This window comes from Marmota monax, unplaced genomic scaffold, assembly GCF_021218885.2.
Source record: "Marmota monax isolate L192 unplaced genomic scaffold, Marmota_monax_Labrador192_F-V1.1 WCK01_AAM20220418_F8-fsc00036, whole genome shotgun sequence".
Lineage (NCBI taxonomy): Eukaryota > Metazoa > Chordata > Mammalia > Rodentia > Sciuridae > Marmota > Marmota monax.
In genome coordinates, this window is record NW_026694491.1 from 3,075,261 (window position 1) to 3,090,041 (window position 14,781).

The 14,781-nt window shown below is 41.1% G+C and overlaps 1 long non-coding RNA gene across 1 annotated transcript in view; it reads right to left on the minus strand.

Annotated features, from left to right (window-relative positions):
- Positions 1-340: 340 nt before the first annotated feature.
- LOC124075773 (uncharacterized) overlaps positions 341-14,781 on the minus strand; it is a 79,634-nt gene continuing 65,193 nt past the window's right edge. The window contains exon 4 of the long non-coding RNA XR_006846153.2: positions 341-1,141. This is a non-coding gene — a long non-coding RNA (uncharacterized LOC124075773). The remainder of the gene's footprint in view (positions 1,142-14,781) is intronic.

Genomic DNA, 14,781 nt, shown 5'->3' on the forward strand with positions numbered 1-14,781 from the left:
ATGGGTGACAGGACGGAGAAGATGCCCAAATTCTTTATGCAAGGTCTTCTGCGAAACCTGGTGCTTCATTTCAAGAGCACCCTTAGCTGAGAACTCTGAGTCTGACACCACTTTTCTTTACAGCAATGACAAGTAACAGTCACCATCTGCAATCCACCAATACTCACTGTGGAGCTGTTTCTCTGTTTTGTTCTACACCTTTTATACCCAGTAAAACATTAAGGTATTTATGATCAAGTGTAATTCAACCAAGTTGGTAAAGTACTATCTTAAAGTTGAAGACTTAATAACAACTCAGATCAGAGGCTGGCTGTCACCAGCAGGCAGGGAGCTACGGCACACAAAAACACCAGTTTGTGTGATAAAACCTTGACAGTCTTGCCTACACACAAACCAAAGAAAATAACATGCCGGTGACAGCTACAACAGCAGCAATTTTAAACTTCTTACTGATGAAATGCACTTTGCAGTCATAACTCTTGCATAAATCTGGATGTCACTTTTCTCGTGTTATAATTTTGTGATCCAATGGATCATTGTGTAGACCCTATACCTGCAAATGAGCCCAATAATGCAGAATGTGCACAAATCATTGAGCTATCAGGGACATCAGGGGTTTGGCTGCTGGGGTTATTAACAGATATTTTTTCACCTAGAAGCACAGACTAAAATCAATCATTCTGATAACTAGGCATGGCATGAGCTGTCTGTACTTTCATTTCAATTTGATTAATCACATATACGCAGACCTTTACCTTAAAGGAGCAATTGTTCACATTTAATCACAAATAAACATTCACACATAACATCAGATGTTACTAAATTTAACCGCAATTTATTCTTCCTGTTTTAGCAAATATATTTATGATAATGTGGCTTTCTGCATATAAATACATTGCTTCATTCATTTGACAAACATTAAAATCGAAGCTAAGTAAAATTATCCACTGCTTTATATCATTTATCATTTGTCACTTACGAAGTTTCCATTCTATCTGCATATTTTATTGCACAACTTATCCTGATAATCGAAGTGCAGTTAAATTATTAGCAGTATGTTTTCTTCAGTAAAGTAGAACATGCTAGAGATCAGATTCCATCATGAGGCATGTCCTTCTTCCCAAGATTTGGTTCTGTCGCCCTGTCGAGAAATCAGGAAAATAAATACAGTTCTGGGTGCAGGATTTTTTATTTTAAATCTGAAATGGAGCTGGGACCAAGTAAATATCTCTTATGATCCTCCCAACATTGTTCTCAGGAAACATAACATTCCAGAAGGCACATCTGCTGTTACTATAACAACAGAAAGGCAGAGCCTGAAGAGAATATTCTGCACTAGAGGGCAGTCTACAAACCAGGAGGATTCCTGGGTTACCCTTCTAGAAGGCAAGGGGCATTTTTGTGAAAAGAAGCAAAACTTGAAGAGGGTTTTGATGTATGAATGGGGCATAGGGTTATGAGAATCTGGGGAACGTAGAAGGGCCGCTCAAGGTTTATAAACAGCTTCTAGATCAAAGGTGCAAAACTGCTCTTAGGGAAGCCAGCTATCAGGGCTGTGTAGCAAAGCATCCTGCTACTGGGATTTGTGCAGAGTTAAGAACTGGTCGAAGGAGGAGTAAAAAGAGAGGAAAGAACCTTTCTCCAGCTGTCTGACCCAAGGAACACAAGCACCACTTTCAGAGGGAGGTAAAGTCACGAGTCCAAGAGGGGACCAAGACACACTCTAATCACCCTGGTCCCTCAGAGTTGTGGGGAATGGTCTTGGGCATGGCTATCCAGGAAGTGTGGAGATGCTCACTGAAGAGCTGGACGTGGATGAGTCTCCATCAGCCCTTCTGAGAAGTTGCCTCTTTCCCTGCTTCACCTTCACTGGCTTCTTCTCAGGCCCTTGACCTTCTTGGTCTTTTTATTCAACTCTCCATGCTAGATTGACCTCTGTTTGGGAGTCCACCCCGTTTTGTCTGCTACCCCAAAGTAATGCTATCCAGGTCACTAGTCCTACTCTGCATTTCTAGTCTCTTGGTTTCAGTTTCTCCCAACCTGAGCTATGGCTCAGCCTTAATATGGAGTTATAGACTATCCCTAAATTGAACTTTGCCCCTTTTATGGTCAAAATGAGTCATCAGCTAGTTAAGTCACTGTCTAGTAGATGAAACTAATGTCCAGCTGAAAAGAAATAAGCAGATGTATAACTAAGTTGTTAATCTGTATTGATAATGGGAAGGTAGCTGGTCAGGGAAGACATCTCTAAAGAGTTGATATTTAAAGTTGAGATCCAAGAAGACAAATAGGTGGGCATGTGAATGATACCTACGAAACCCTCCAGCATGAAACAGCAACCTGTTACATGGTGGCAGAACAGAAAGACCAGGTGGGGCATCGCAGCTGCAAGCCAAAGACAGAAGCCCCTGAGACCAGAGAGAAGTAGGTACAGACCAGCTCATCGAGAGATTTGCAAGTCACAGTTAAAGAGTTTGGATTCTGTTCTAAGTTTCTCACATGGCATATTGTCACCAGGCCGGAAGAGACCTTTGGGACATATCCCATCTGTCAGGTAGGAGGTAATGCTTTTGTTTTTATCCACGCACCAACTTTCGTAAGTAAACTTGACTAATGTTTGTTTATAATCAGTGAGTAAGCTGCTACTTTAATACTGCTACCCTGGAAGAGGACCCTTCAAGGCATGTTAAATTAACTGATGTGAATAAAAACAATGAATAAAAATACTTCTCTCCTTTAATAAGAACTGCAACTCCTGTTTCCCTGGGCTTTTTCAGTCCCACAAGACCTTTTAAAGCAGAGTGAGCGTGTTCTGGTTCAAATGCTAAAAACATAATCTTGTCTCTCTCTAGTTAGGTTATGTTTCGAGAAGCCATTTTAGATGCATCTTTTTGAGCACAGCAGCTCTCGGTGGGTGGCTGTGGCTAAAACACACCCAGCACCACTGTCAGGTTGGCCGTGTTCCCCAAAGTCCCTGCTCACACAGAACCAGAAGCAATTCTGGTATTTCCTCTGGCACTTGGAGGGTCAGCTGATAAAAGAAGCCCCAAAGTTTTTTTGCAAGGTCCTGGTGCAAAAGCTTAGGTAAAATTCCATCTACCCCTCTAATTTGCCATTTCTACAAGGGGTTATGAAAACTTTACATGGGCACTGTCTGAATCTATCCATATGTTCTGCAATGGACCATCTCTTAGGTATTAGCTTCCATATGTGTATTACTCTAAAGAGAAGCAAAGTTTTGAAATGAAAATTGGATTTTATTCCAGTTTTGTAACTAATTTGTTTTGGGACCAAAGAAAAATTGTTTCCTCTCCAAGTGTTATTTTTATTTGTGAGATGACCTCTAGGGCTCCTTGCTGTTCTATTACTCTATGAATCTCTAGTAACGTGGACTCAATAACAATACTGGTATCAGTTATGGCAGGCTAAGCTGCTGTTACAAAAAGACCTGGAAATGCAAAGGCTCAACAAAATAGAAATCTATCACTATCTATCACACACTGGCCCAGGGCAGGTGTTCTAGATCAGCTAACAGCTCTGATCCCTCCAGCCCCCTCACAGGATTCAATTCAGGAAACTGCTGATGATACTTGGCCTCCAATGTCATTCTACTAAGTTATTGTGCTAATAACCCTCCAAGTCCATCAGAAAGGGGAGATGTTGAAATACAAGACCAGAGACATACTGCAAGACAACTAAACAAAGATGGTATGTATTTCTCCCTAGGTTACTCCTAGGCACAAGGATGGCTGCAAAATACAGTCCCGGATTAGATCCAGACATAACTCCATTAGCACAAAGAAGAGGAGAAAGAATTTGGGTAGATAGAGAGCACTTTCTGCTATATTCCTAATGCCTGTGTGATGTTTCAAAGACTATCAAGCTTTTCAACTACTGAATTTTCACCCTAGTTCTGCACGACAGTTATTAGGATCCCAGTTCTACAGAGGTGCTTAAGTAAAGCACATGAAGTCTCACAGTTGAGAGCTGATCTAAGCTTCAATTTCAGGTCTGCTGGTCAGTGGTTTCTCTATTATAAATACCAAATTGAAATATTTGCATTGCACATAGTCATTAGCATAAATTTGCATACGATGGAGTTTGAGGGACAAAGAAGCATCATTGTGAAAGGTAATGGGAAGAGCTAAAGCATGCCACACAGGCCCAGGGCTGGTCTCCAAGTATTAAGAGGACTCTAGATAACCTGATGAGAATTTAAGAAGTGAAATTTCTTTTCAAAGAGTAGAGAGGGTGGAGCTGATGTACTGTTGGTAATTGAAGCATTTGCTCATTTTTCTCTCACTCTCAATTGGCTTTCAAAGCACATCCAAGGACAGAAGAATTGCAAGAAACATTCTGATTAGGGGTAAAAGTGAATCAATAAAGGAGGCCAGAATCTGAAAATACTAAAAATAAAGATATATATGGTCGTTCCCCGCACACAGAGAAATGGTTTTGTACGGGCAGGTGGGTTTGCAGATTGCTAGAGAAGCTAACCTCCCTCCCATCCTCCACCCATCAGGCACACTCATAAATCATTTGCTGCTTCAACTCTTTTATGCTTGCTATGAAAATCCAGCCAAAAACTGCCGATAAACCAAGCTCCTGCCTTTTGGAGGCATCATCAAGCAATCCCTGAGCACAACTTGGAAAAATCCTACCTGGTTTCCTCTTCTGTGTAAATGAAATTTCTACAAAAACAAAGAGTCCCTAAGTATGGGAGGTATAATTATTTCTAGTTGGAACCTTCAAAAAAGATGGCGATTCTAATATTTCAGGATGGTTTCTCTTCTAACTCCCTCCCTATGCACAGTAATATGATTTTACAGAAATAAAGGACACTTTCTCACAAATCTGTTCAAAACTGGTCATTTTTTAAAGGGATGAGATTTTATGGGTTACTGACTCTACGTAAGGAATGTTGTGACGAGTCTCAGATCAGCCATCATTCATGAAACTTTCAAGTTCAACTCTCAGGGAAGGGACATTGGCAAAGCCCACCAAGTCAGTTACAATGGGCCACATGGGACAAGGTAATTTGTTATTTCACACAACAAGTTAATGCAGGTTTACCTGTGCCCTTTCTGAGAAGGGTAGAAAAGCTTATCATATGATTATATATGATTCTTCATGGAAAAGTTTTAGAATTATGCTACCCTCTATCCAATCATGACAAAGCTTTCCACTGAGTCTCCTGGACCTTATCTCCTAATTCATTTTGATTCTAGACACTCACAGGCATTACAAAGACAGCACTGGCTACTTTTTGTCATCATTTAAGGGAAGCTGGGGATTCTACTGAATGATGCCACTATGGCCTTTTAAAAAAAAAATCTAACTATAACCAACTTACTTGGGCAATTTTGAGTACCATTTTGCTTTTATAGCCAGCTCTGTCATAATCTGGGTTTATTTATTGAGCACTTTTGTGTCTGTGGCATTGAATTCAACAGATAATGGAGCAGAAAAGAGGCAAAAGTAAAGGGCTTTTACAATCTAAAGAAAAGAATCTAAATCTACCTCAAAATTTAATAGTGTTTAATAAGTACAGTTCATCCTAATGAGAATTTCTCTGGTCTTTTGTTTACACAAGGAAGCTCCAAGCTGGTTTAGGGTGTCACATTTATCACTGAGTTGAATATAAGCAAATCCCATTATACCCTAATTCAACTACTCAAACGAACCAAAATGAGGATTATGGTATCTCTTGTTTTTGTACCTCTTGATGCTACACTTTCTGTGTACAAACAGGAATGAGCCTAGTGCTTAGCAAATACAAAAGAAAAACAACCTGTTTTTCTCATGATTCCGATTTTGATTTTCTCATCATTACGAGCCCTGAGGCTCATCAGTAACTATGTAGGAAGAGGGGGGAAAAATTAAATGCAGTCACTAAGCAACCTAAAGCCAAGAACGCCCTGGGATGGTGTTAAGGTAACAAACAGGCCTCAGCAGCACGTCTTTCAAATATTCCCATCTCTCCACAGTCTCTCAAAACTCTGCAGCGTTCCAAACCTTCCCATCACACTCTCACTTAGAGAATGCTCCTTATTTATGATCACATCCACTATCATTTTTTTTTTTTAGAACTTCCAGCTCCTTTATCCCTTTCTGTCTCCCCTCCCAAGGACATAAATTGTGAACCAAACCTCACGTCCTGTTTTGAGAGTGCCAGTTGGACAGAGTGACATTAAAGACCAAGCCAGGAGTGTGAAGTTTGCCCTGGGGAATCCAGGTAGCTATGTAAGGAATGAATCCACACAGCTTCAGTTAGATCCACTCTTTCAAACTTAGACTCAACAGGGCAATGGGATGGGTGTATTTGTGCATATGAAGCTGCAGCCTTTAATATGAAAAAGTCTGATTCTACACAACTGTCACTTAGGTTGTTTGTTTTATTTCCCCCACCTTTTTTTCTCTTTCTCTTGTGTGTGTGGTGGGTCAGGGGGTAGTGGGTACCAGGGATCAAACTCAGAATCTCTCATGTGCTAGGTGAGTGTTCTATCTTTGAGCTACCAACCCAACCAGGTCTCTTTTTCTTAATGTCGCCTCCCCACTTGAACAGTGCACAAACTTATCTAAGTTACATTACTCTTTTTACTTTTTAAAGTTGCAGGAGTTCTCAAGGTCAGTGCTAAGAGCACTAGCTCACTTTAAAACTGTCATCCATTCACAAGTTTCTTCACTGACTACTTAATACATGGATAATATTAAGTAGGTAGGTAGATAGGTAGGTAGGTAGATGAGTGGGTGGATGATAGATATAAAACCTTGGGGCGCAAGAATTCCCAAATACCTAGCATTTCTCATCCCATCCAATGTTTTACTAATTGAGAAATAAGACCAAGGGGTCAAAAAGGACATTCAAGTTATTATTTCTTTGTAACGCTGACCACCAGATTTAGGCAGGATTATCACCCAGCCACAGGAGGCTCTGAATCAACAGAGCTGCAAGGTTTACATTATAGCCGAGAATAATTCAGAACACAAAACCCACAATCCAGATTCTAAGAGGAAGCAAGAAGCAAAGGCAGACCATGTGCACATGTCCAAATCTTCTATTGTTCAAACCTACGGCTGGACAAATCACTTCCTTTCCCTGGGTCAGAGGAGGATGCCAACGAGGCCAGCAGAATTGCACTTAGTGATGTCCTTTTATATGGACAGAAGTCTTGGGACTGGGGGACAAGGACCTCTCTCCCCACAGCATCCCCTAGGGATTTACTCTCCTAAACCAGAGGGCTTCACTGCTAACAGGGTGTGCAGGACTTCCCTATAGGAAGAAAAAGCCCCCACCATTATCAAGACTCGGGGGTCCTTTCTACATGCATGAGGATCCCATCAACAGAGCCCAGCTCCTTTGCTGATTCTCATTCTCTAGGACCACTGATCCCAGAAGGTTGCAAAGTAAGCAGAACCTTAAACCAATGGAAACCACACTTGCTGTTACCCCAGATTTTGACATGGCTTACCCTCTTACCACCTCAGGCCTTTACTCAAACATCACCTTCTCAGTGATGCCTTTCCTGACCGCCCTATTTAAAACTGAAATCCCTGGTCCATCTCAGCACACCTACCCAATTTCCTTGCTTTATGTTTTTCCCAAGGCACCAATGTCCACTTGGCAGGTCAGTTTGAATTATCAAAAGTGTGAAAGTATTTATTTTTTATCTCTCTCCCCAGTAAATGTCAATTCTGTAAGCTAAGTTCTAGGAGAGTTAGAACTTTTGATCTCTTGGTTTACTGCCACATCTCCAGTGCCGAAAACAGGGTGTGGTACTTGATAGATACTCAATAAATATTTATATGGTAAAATGACAAACAGATTCTGTTCTGGATTCAAAGCACCATAGGCTGCCAGAAACTGAAAGGAGATATTCCTCGGGGATCCAGTTTCCTGCCCAGAGTTCAGTTCTATCCATCCAGCAACTCCATGTTCATATCTTCCCAGATTTCACCTCTGTAACTTCCTTCTTAATATCCCCTGCCTTTGCAATGACATTGATTAATTCCCTAAACTGCAGAGCTTGTGTTTAGAGGGACATGGGAAAATCAACACATGGTGTTTGGTGACAGGCCTTTCCAGAGAGACAGCAGAGGGATAGAATAATGTGAGCCTGGTTCCTTATCCAAAGTTCTCTCGGCTAAGCCACTCATCCCTCACCCTCCATTCATCTCAAGGGGAGGAGAGGTCACAGAATTGTTACCCTGATGGACTTCTTTCACACAGGGTGGGGAGGGGGACATTAGAGAGGAGAATAAGCTTTCTCCCACAAGAAACCTTATTTATGGTCTAATGAATTTATGGCCTAGAGAAACAGACACCTATATTATTAGTAGGGGAAAAACATCTAAAATGATATTAATATAAAGTATTACAGGAACATCAGTGAGAAGTAACCAATTCTATTAGTTGTTTATATCCATCAATTGCTGAGAGACACAGCTGAGTCGGAATGGCCCCTGGCATTTCGCCAATAGTATTGATTGACAGGCGAGGCATTACTATCCGCCTCAGCGGCTACTTTGCAGTTCTCACGCTACTTTGGAGTTCTCCTGGGGATTCCTGGGGATTCCCGGAGAGTTCCCATTGGTTGGGGAAGTGCAGTAGGAGGGATTTCTGGAGGGGATATTTCCGGTTGCTGGTTCCTGGAGGAGCCGCGTGGCGGTCGGCAGATTTCCCAGGAGCCTGTGTGAAGTGTGCTGGTAGAGTTCAGAAATAAAGTTTGTTCCTGCTTCAGTGGCTCGTGATTTGTGCCCAGCCAGACTGCAGCAATCAATCATCTCTTCTGACAGGTGTCCCTAACCACCAATCTAAAAGTGGGCTAGCTTTTTAAACATTAAATAGGCAGCCATTCAAATATGTATCAAATATGTCCTAGAATATTCTAATTCTGTAGAGTCTTTTATTTATTGGCAAAGTAACTTCTTACATATCTTCCTATTCAATCTTCACTTCTCCCCCATCTTACAGCATGTGCACAGCCACACACCTTTGCATGGGAACAAATGCACACATCTATACTCATGTACACACATGCACAGAGGCACACACAGTTAGAAACCTGAAGGGTCTCCCAATAATCATTTGCTTTAGACATAGCTACTACCACATTTACCTGGGCAAATAATGGCCAACCAGAATAAGGACTATATTTCTAGACCTTCCTTCCATCTAGATGTAGGATAAATGGAATACAAGGAAGCATGACCTGGATTAGAAAGAGCCCCTTTGTTCCTCCACCCCATCCAGCTCACAGGAGTGTGGTGCTCAGAGATGGAGTTGGAGCAGCCAAAGTGGACCTCAGTGTGACTTAGAATGTGAGGCCACATGTGGCACAATGAGATGGAAGAAAGTCATGTCCCTGATACCATGAACTGTCTTACTAGCCCTGGGCCCAACTTCAATTGTTACATGAGAGAGAAATGCACCTTCATCTTGTTTAAGCCTTTGCAGTTTTATAATTTCAGCTATTCATAGCTCAAACCCAATCTCTCTCCCTCTCCATGTTGATCTCATCATAACTCTTTGTCCTTCCCTTTGTTTCTTAATGAGGTAGAGAGGATATTTTTCTACCACTCTTCTTTTATTTTTTTTCCTCCTACTTATTCCTAACCTTTCTTAACCCTGCTTTAAACAATCACCTCAAATGTTACTTCATTCTAAAAACTTTCTTATTTCCATCCCCAATCACCTCTATCCTCCCAGAGCAACTCTGCCAACTCAATAACCTACTGTATAATTCGTGTTTGGCTTATCTTCTTCTCAAAAGAGCCTTAAACCCCTCTTTTTTTTTTTCTCTTGGTACTGAAGTTTGAACCCCCAGGGGTGCTTAACACTAAGCCATATACCTAGCCCTTTTTTATTTTTTACTTTTAGATAGGTTCTCCCTAAGTTGCTTAGGTTCTGAATATGTTGCTGAGGCTGGCCTCCAACTTGCAATCCTCCTGCCCCAGTCTCCCTAGTTGCTGGGATTACAGGTGCGCATCACACACCTGGCTGAGCCTTAAGCCTCTTAAGGACAATAACTTAAATTATTTTATATCCCCAGAGTCTTGCAAAGCCTCCAGCACATATTGGACAAGGGAGGCAGGGTAAGTATTATTATTCTCATTTTAAAGATGAGGAAACTGAGGTTAGCCATTGATATAAGACCATCTAAGTTACTATTCATTCAGACTGCTTTCCTACTTTATCAGGATGTATTCAAATTACAAAATAACTGTGATTCCAGCCACTTGGGTACATCCTATGCTCCAGGTTGTTTCTTGTTCACATATCTAGGCATATATAAAAACTCCTAGAAGGCTGTTATACTAGTTTCATTTACTTAATTCAGCCCCTTCCACAGTCCTAGAGAGCAGTGAAGGTACCCACTGAGGTAGGGGAGCCAACCTCAGTCTCTGTAATGTCAAGCTCTATCCAACTTTCTTCCATCATTTTATTTATCTTCCTCTTAGTTAAAAGCATTTGGGGACAAATGTCTCAGGAGGCGATTGGTAAGTACCAGACAATAATATTTATACAATAAACAGACCAACCATTCTGCATGTTAGAGCCCAGTCATCCAACTCATAGACTCATTTAAATGATTTGTGAATGGGTTCATTATTAGATGCACTGAAAAACATAAAAACTTAACAGTAAACCCAAGAAATCCTCCTGAAACGCTGCATGGGCGATAGAAGACAATTACAGTCATTCCCCTCATCTGCGGCTCTGCTGCCAATGGTTTCTGCCCACGTTCCAAAAATATTAATAGGAAAATTCCTGAGGTAAAAATTCACCAATTTTCTGTATCGTCAGAAGGTCAATAGCAGCCTAACACCGTGTCATAATGCCTGGGACATTCGCCTCTCTTCACCTCAGCATGTAGAGACTGCCCGGCCTCACAGCACCACAAGAAGGGTGACGACAAGCACAGTACGATATTTTGAGAGGCCACATTCACATAACTTTTATTACACTATATTGTTAGAATTGTTCTTTTTTATTATTAGCTGCTGTTGTAAATCTCCAACTGCATCTAATTTATAAGTCAAACTTCATCGTAGGTATGTATGTACTGGAAAAAACATAAGGCATGAAGAGCTAGGTATGATCCTGAGCTTCAGGCACCTCCTGAGGATCTTAGAACATGTCCCCTGGGACTAAGGAGGTTCTACTCTATAGACTCCAAGTTCTGCAACACTTGGAAAGGAAGTCAGCAGGTCCTTCAGAAAAGGCTACCTCCATCTCTCTCTGTACCTCTCACCCTGAGAAGAAACTGACCACGTGAGTATTAAAGCAACAAGGTGATTGGCAGATAGCATTCGTTGTGATCTGCTTAGCTACTCCCTGCCTCTGTCCTTTGTCCATCCATTCACACGTTCATTCATCCCCCTAAAAGATGATGCTTCATGAGGCCACAATGAGCCTTTTCAAAAGAATCAGACCATTTTATTCCACTGCTCAAAGCCTGCTGGTGGCTCCCCAGTCTACCTGGAGTAAGGTCTGAAGTCCCTTGGAGGCTCACCTTGCCCTGTGTGATCTGGTCCCGACCTGCTCACCCTGCCTTGGACCATTCCACCCCAGCTCCTCCACTCTCCAAACACACCAACCAGCTTCCTCTTCAGGGCCACTGCATTTGCCGTTACCTCTACCAGGAACACTCTTCCCCAGACACATCCTGTCTCTCGCCTGGTTTCACTCATTTATCAACAATCATCTCTTCTGACAGGTGTCCCTACCACCAATCTAAGACAGCAACCTCCATTGTCTAATGGTGCTGCCTTATTTCTCTCCACAGTAATCCTCAGCATCCAGCATCACATTAGACATCTACCTTTCTTCTATCATCTATCCATTCATCTAGCTACCTACCATTTGCTTGCTTTATCTCTTTTCCACTGGAATATAAGTTTTGTGAAGGAAGGGACTTTGGCTCTCTTGTCACCACTGAGCTCTGTGCCTGTCATATAATTGATTCTCAATAAGTATTGACTAAGCAAAATCAAATTCATCTAACACATATCTAGCATATCTTAGACCTTGTCTTTATGGGGTAAGAAAGACCCTGTTCCTGCTCCTGTGGTATTGATGATTTAGCTGGAAAATAAATAGCTACCATTTTTTAAGCATTCTGGGGAAATTTTCATTCTACCTCTGGCCATAAACCTATTAACTTTAGGGATATTAGACCTCGAACATTTCATTTGGCTATTATGTAAATGGTCAAAGAGCAAAATCATACCCTTTAGGAAGCAGACTTCAGCTTTCCACTAGTGCTGCTTCCCCTTTATGGTCTCACCTGTCAGGCTGTTTAATAGGCAGAAATGACCAGGTTGTCTGGGAGCTTTATTTTCTCAGTTAATACAAGAGAATTTCATCACTTTTAACCTCTAGATTTAGAATTATCATGGCTGATAAAGTAACATTACCAATTAAATAATTGAGTATCTGTAAAATATGTACTGAAGACCTGAAGCATATAAATAACAAAGAAGACTAAAGAAATCTTCTAAAAAGGGATAAAAATGAATAATCGGTGAGTACTTTCTGTTTTTAGAAATAAATAAATCTATATGTATATGTTTAATCTATCACAATTGGCTCAGGATCTACTCTTTTTGCAGAGGAGGACACTGAGGCAGAAAAGAATAATAACTTGTTTGATGTCACACAGTTATTTAAGTGCATAGGCAGCAATAGTGTCACCGTCTGGCTCTACTCTTCTCCCTCGTAAGGCTGATGTCTTCTGTAGGATTTCTGACTTGTCTTCCTCACCTGGGGCAACAGTCATCTTAAAAAATAGTTTTTATTTCTCTTGCTTTTTCAGGAGTCTCCAATTTGGGGGATTTTTCTGCTGTTCTGAGCTCTGTAGTGCATTGCTGCCTGGGTGCTCTCCTGATGTGACGGCTTTGGGCTCTTAGACACTCTGTGGCATGCCCTTTCCTCCCTGTGATACTGATAGACAAAGGAATCTCTCTGTGGGTCTGTTCCAACCTGATTGCAACCCCATTTTGAATCAGAATTTAAGAACTTTGTAGCTGCGGGGTCAGTCAATTACAGCAACCAAAATCCACCATCTTGGCAAACAGTGGCAGGTGATGTTAAATGTGGGAACTTCTACGGTGAATGCTCCCATCCCCATTCCATGCCCTAGTTCTGATTCTGCTGCTTTAGGATATATCAACCCACGCTGTCCTTTAACTGCTCAACATATCACATGTGGAGTATTCTTGACTCCTGCTCAGTTTGGGAATAGAGAAATGAGTGGCAATGTTGATTGCTTTGGCTAAAAATTGTTTAACTGGGGTAACTGACTGCACTTTAAAGGTCAACACAACAAGCTATTAAATGATTATACTTGGCCTCCCTGCTTCTTCTCACTTAGTTTGAGGGGACGACCCTCAGAGAAGGACAAGCAGCATTTAAATCTTTCCCACACCCTAAGATGATCATGGTGCCATTGATGTGAGAAATGAAGCACATTGATTTCTGAAATGCATAGATTAGTCACCAAAGCAAAAATGTAAAGAGGATTCTCTCTCTTTTATTTTACATACAAGGTGGATATAAACCACTTTTAAGCAACCATTAAATACATCAGAAATGGAAAACTGCAGATAAAGTTTAGGAATGTTCATAGATTAAAAAAACACAATGGAGTTCAAAATGCTAGAAAAGAAATCAATATAGTGATAAACATTGATTATAGTGGGAAGAAACTCATAGTTCTTTAAAAAAATCAAACATATTTCCCAAAGATGAAATTCTTTGAATGTACATCAAAAACGTGATTCAAGCAGTTATTTTCTTGCAATTGAATTATGTTTTCAAGAATTCTATAGCTCACATAATTCATGGCTGTGACCGGTTCTATGAATCTGAATCTATCATAGAATCTTTTGAAAGAAAGGACTTATGTGAGGTTGTCCTAGCCCTCTGATTGTGAGATAAGGAATATTTAAACACTCATCCAATAGGTCATTATCTATTGCTCATTCTATTTTAAAGTCCTCCAGGGACATAGATGTCCAAGTTTTTTTTTTTTTTTAATTAGCTGTTCACATACTTAACACTTCAGCTGCTGGAAGATTCTATAGAGCTATCTTGAAGAGAGAGGAGAGAACCTTCAGAGAGTACTGATGTCTGCAACAGTGGCACCACAGAAGTGTAAGTGCGGGGTCAGGGGATAGAAGAACAAGAATGAAGGAAATAGAAGTTTGGAAACATTAAAGAATCAGTCTGGCAGAGAGTCCATTATCTGAGAAAGGCCTAGAGAAGAGGAATCAGCAGAAGTACACTAATTCAATCATCAGTGGACACAGAGGAGAAATCCCTCTGCATTTGAACTGGAAAGGGTCCTGAGTGGTCAAGCAGAAGTGGAGGAAAGCCTGTGTTCCATCTATGTGCTGCCATGTGACAAACCATTCCAAAATGTAACAACTGAAGATGATGACTATTTTGCTAGTATTATGCCAATTTGTAGGACTATGAATTTGTGCAGGACTCAGCTCAGTGATGCTTCGGTCTTATGCAGTGTTAACAGGTTGCTACGTAGTATTTGGTTGGCAGATAAAGTGTTCTAGAGGACCAGAGAAGGATGTATTCATTTGTTGACCCCTTGGGGATGGTCAGAAGGATGAGGTTCAGCTGAGCCTGTCAATCAGAAAACTTACATGTAGGCTATTAGCAGAAGGGTTCCAAGGTAGTTGGACTTGTTACATGACAGGTTGGGGTCCTTAGGTTATTCCAGGGGAGGCAGGAGAAAACTGCATGGTCTCATCTAGCCTCAG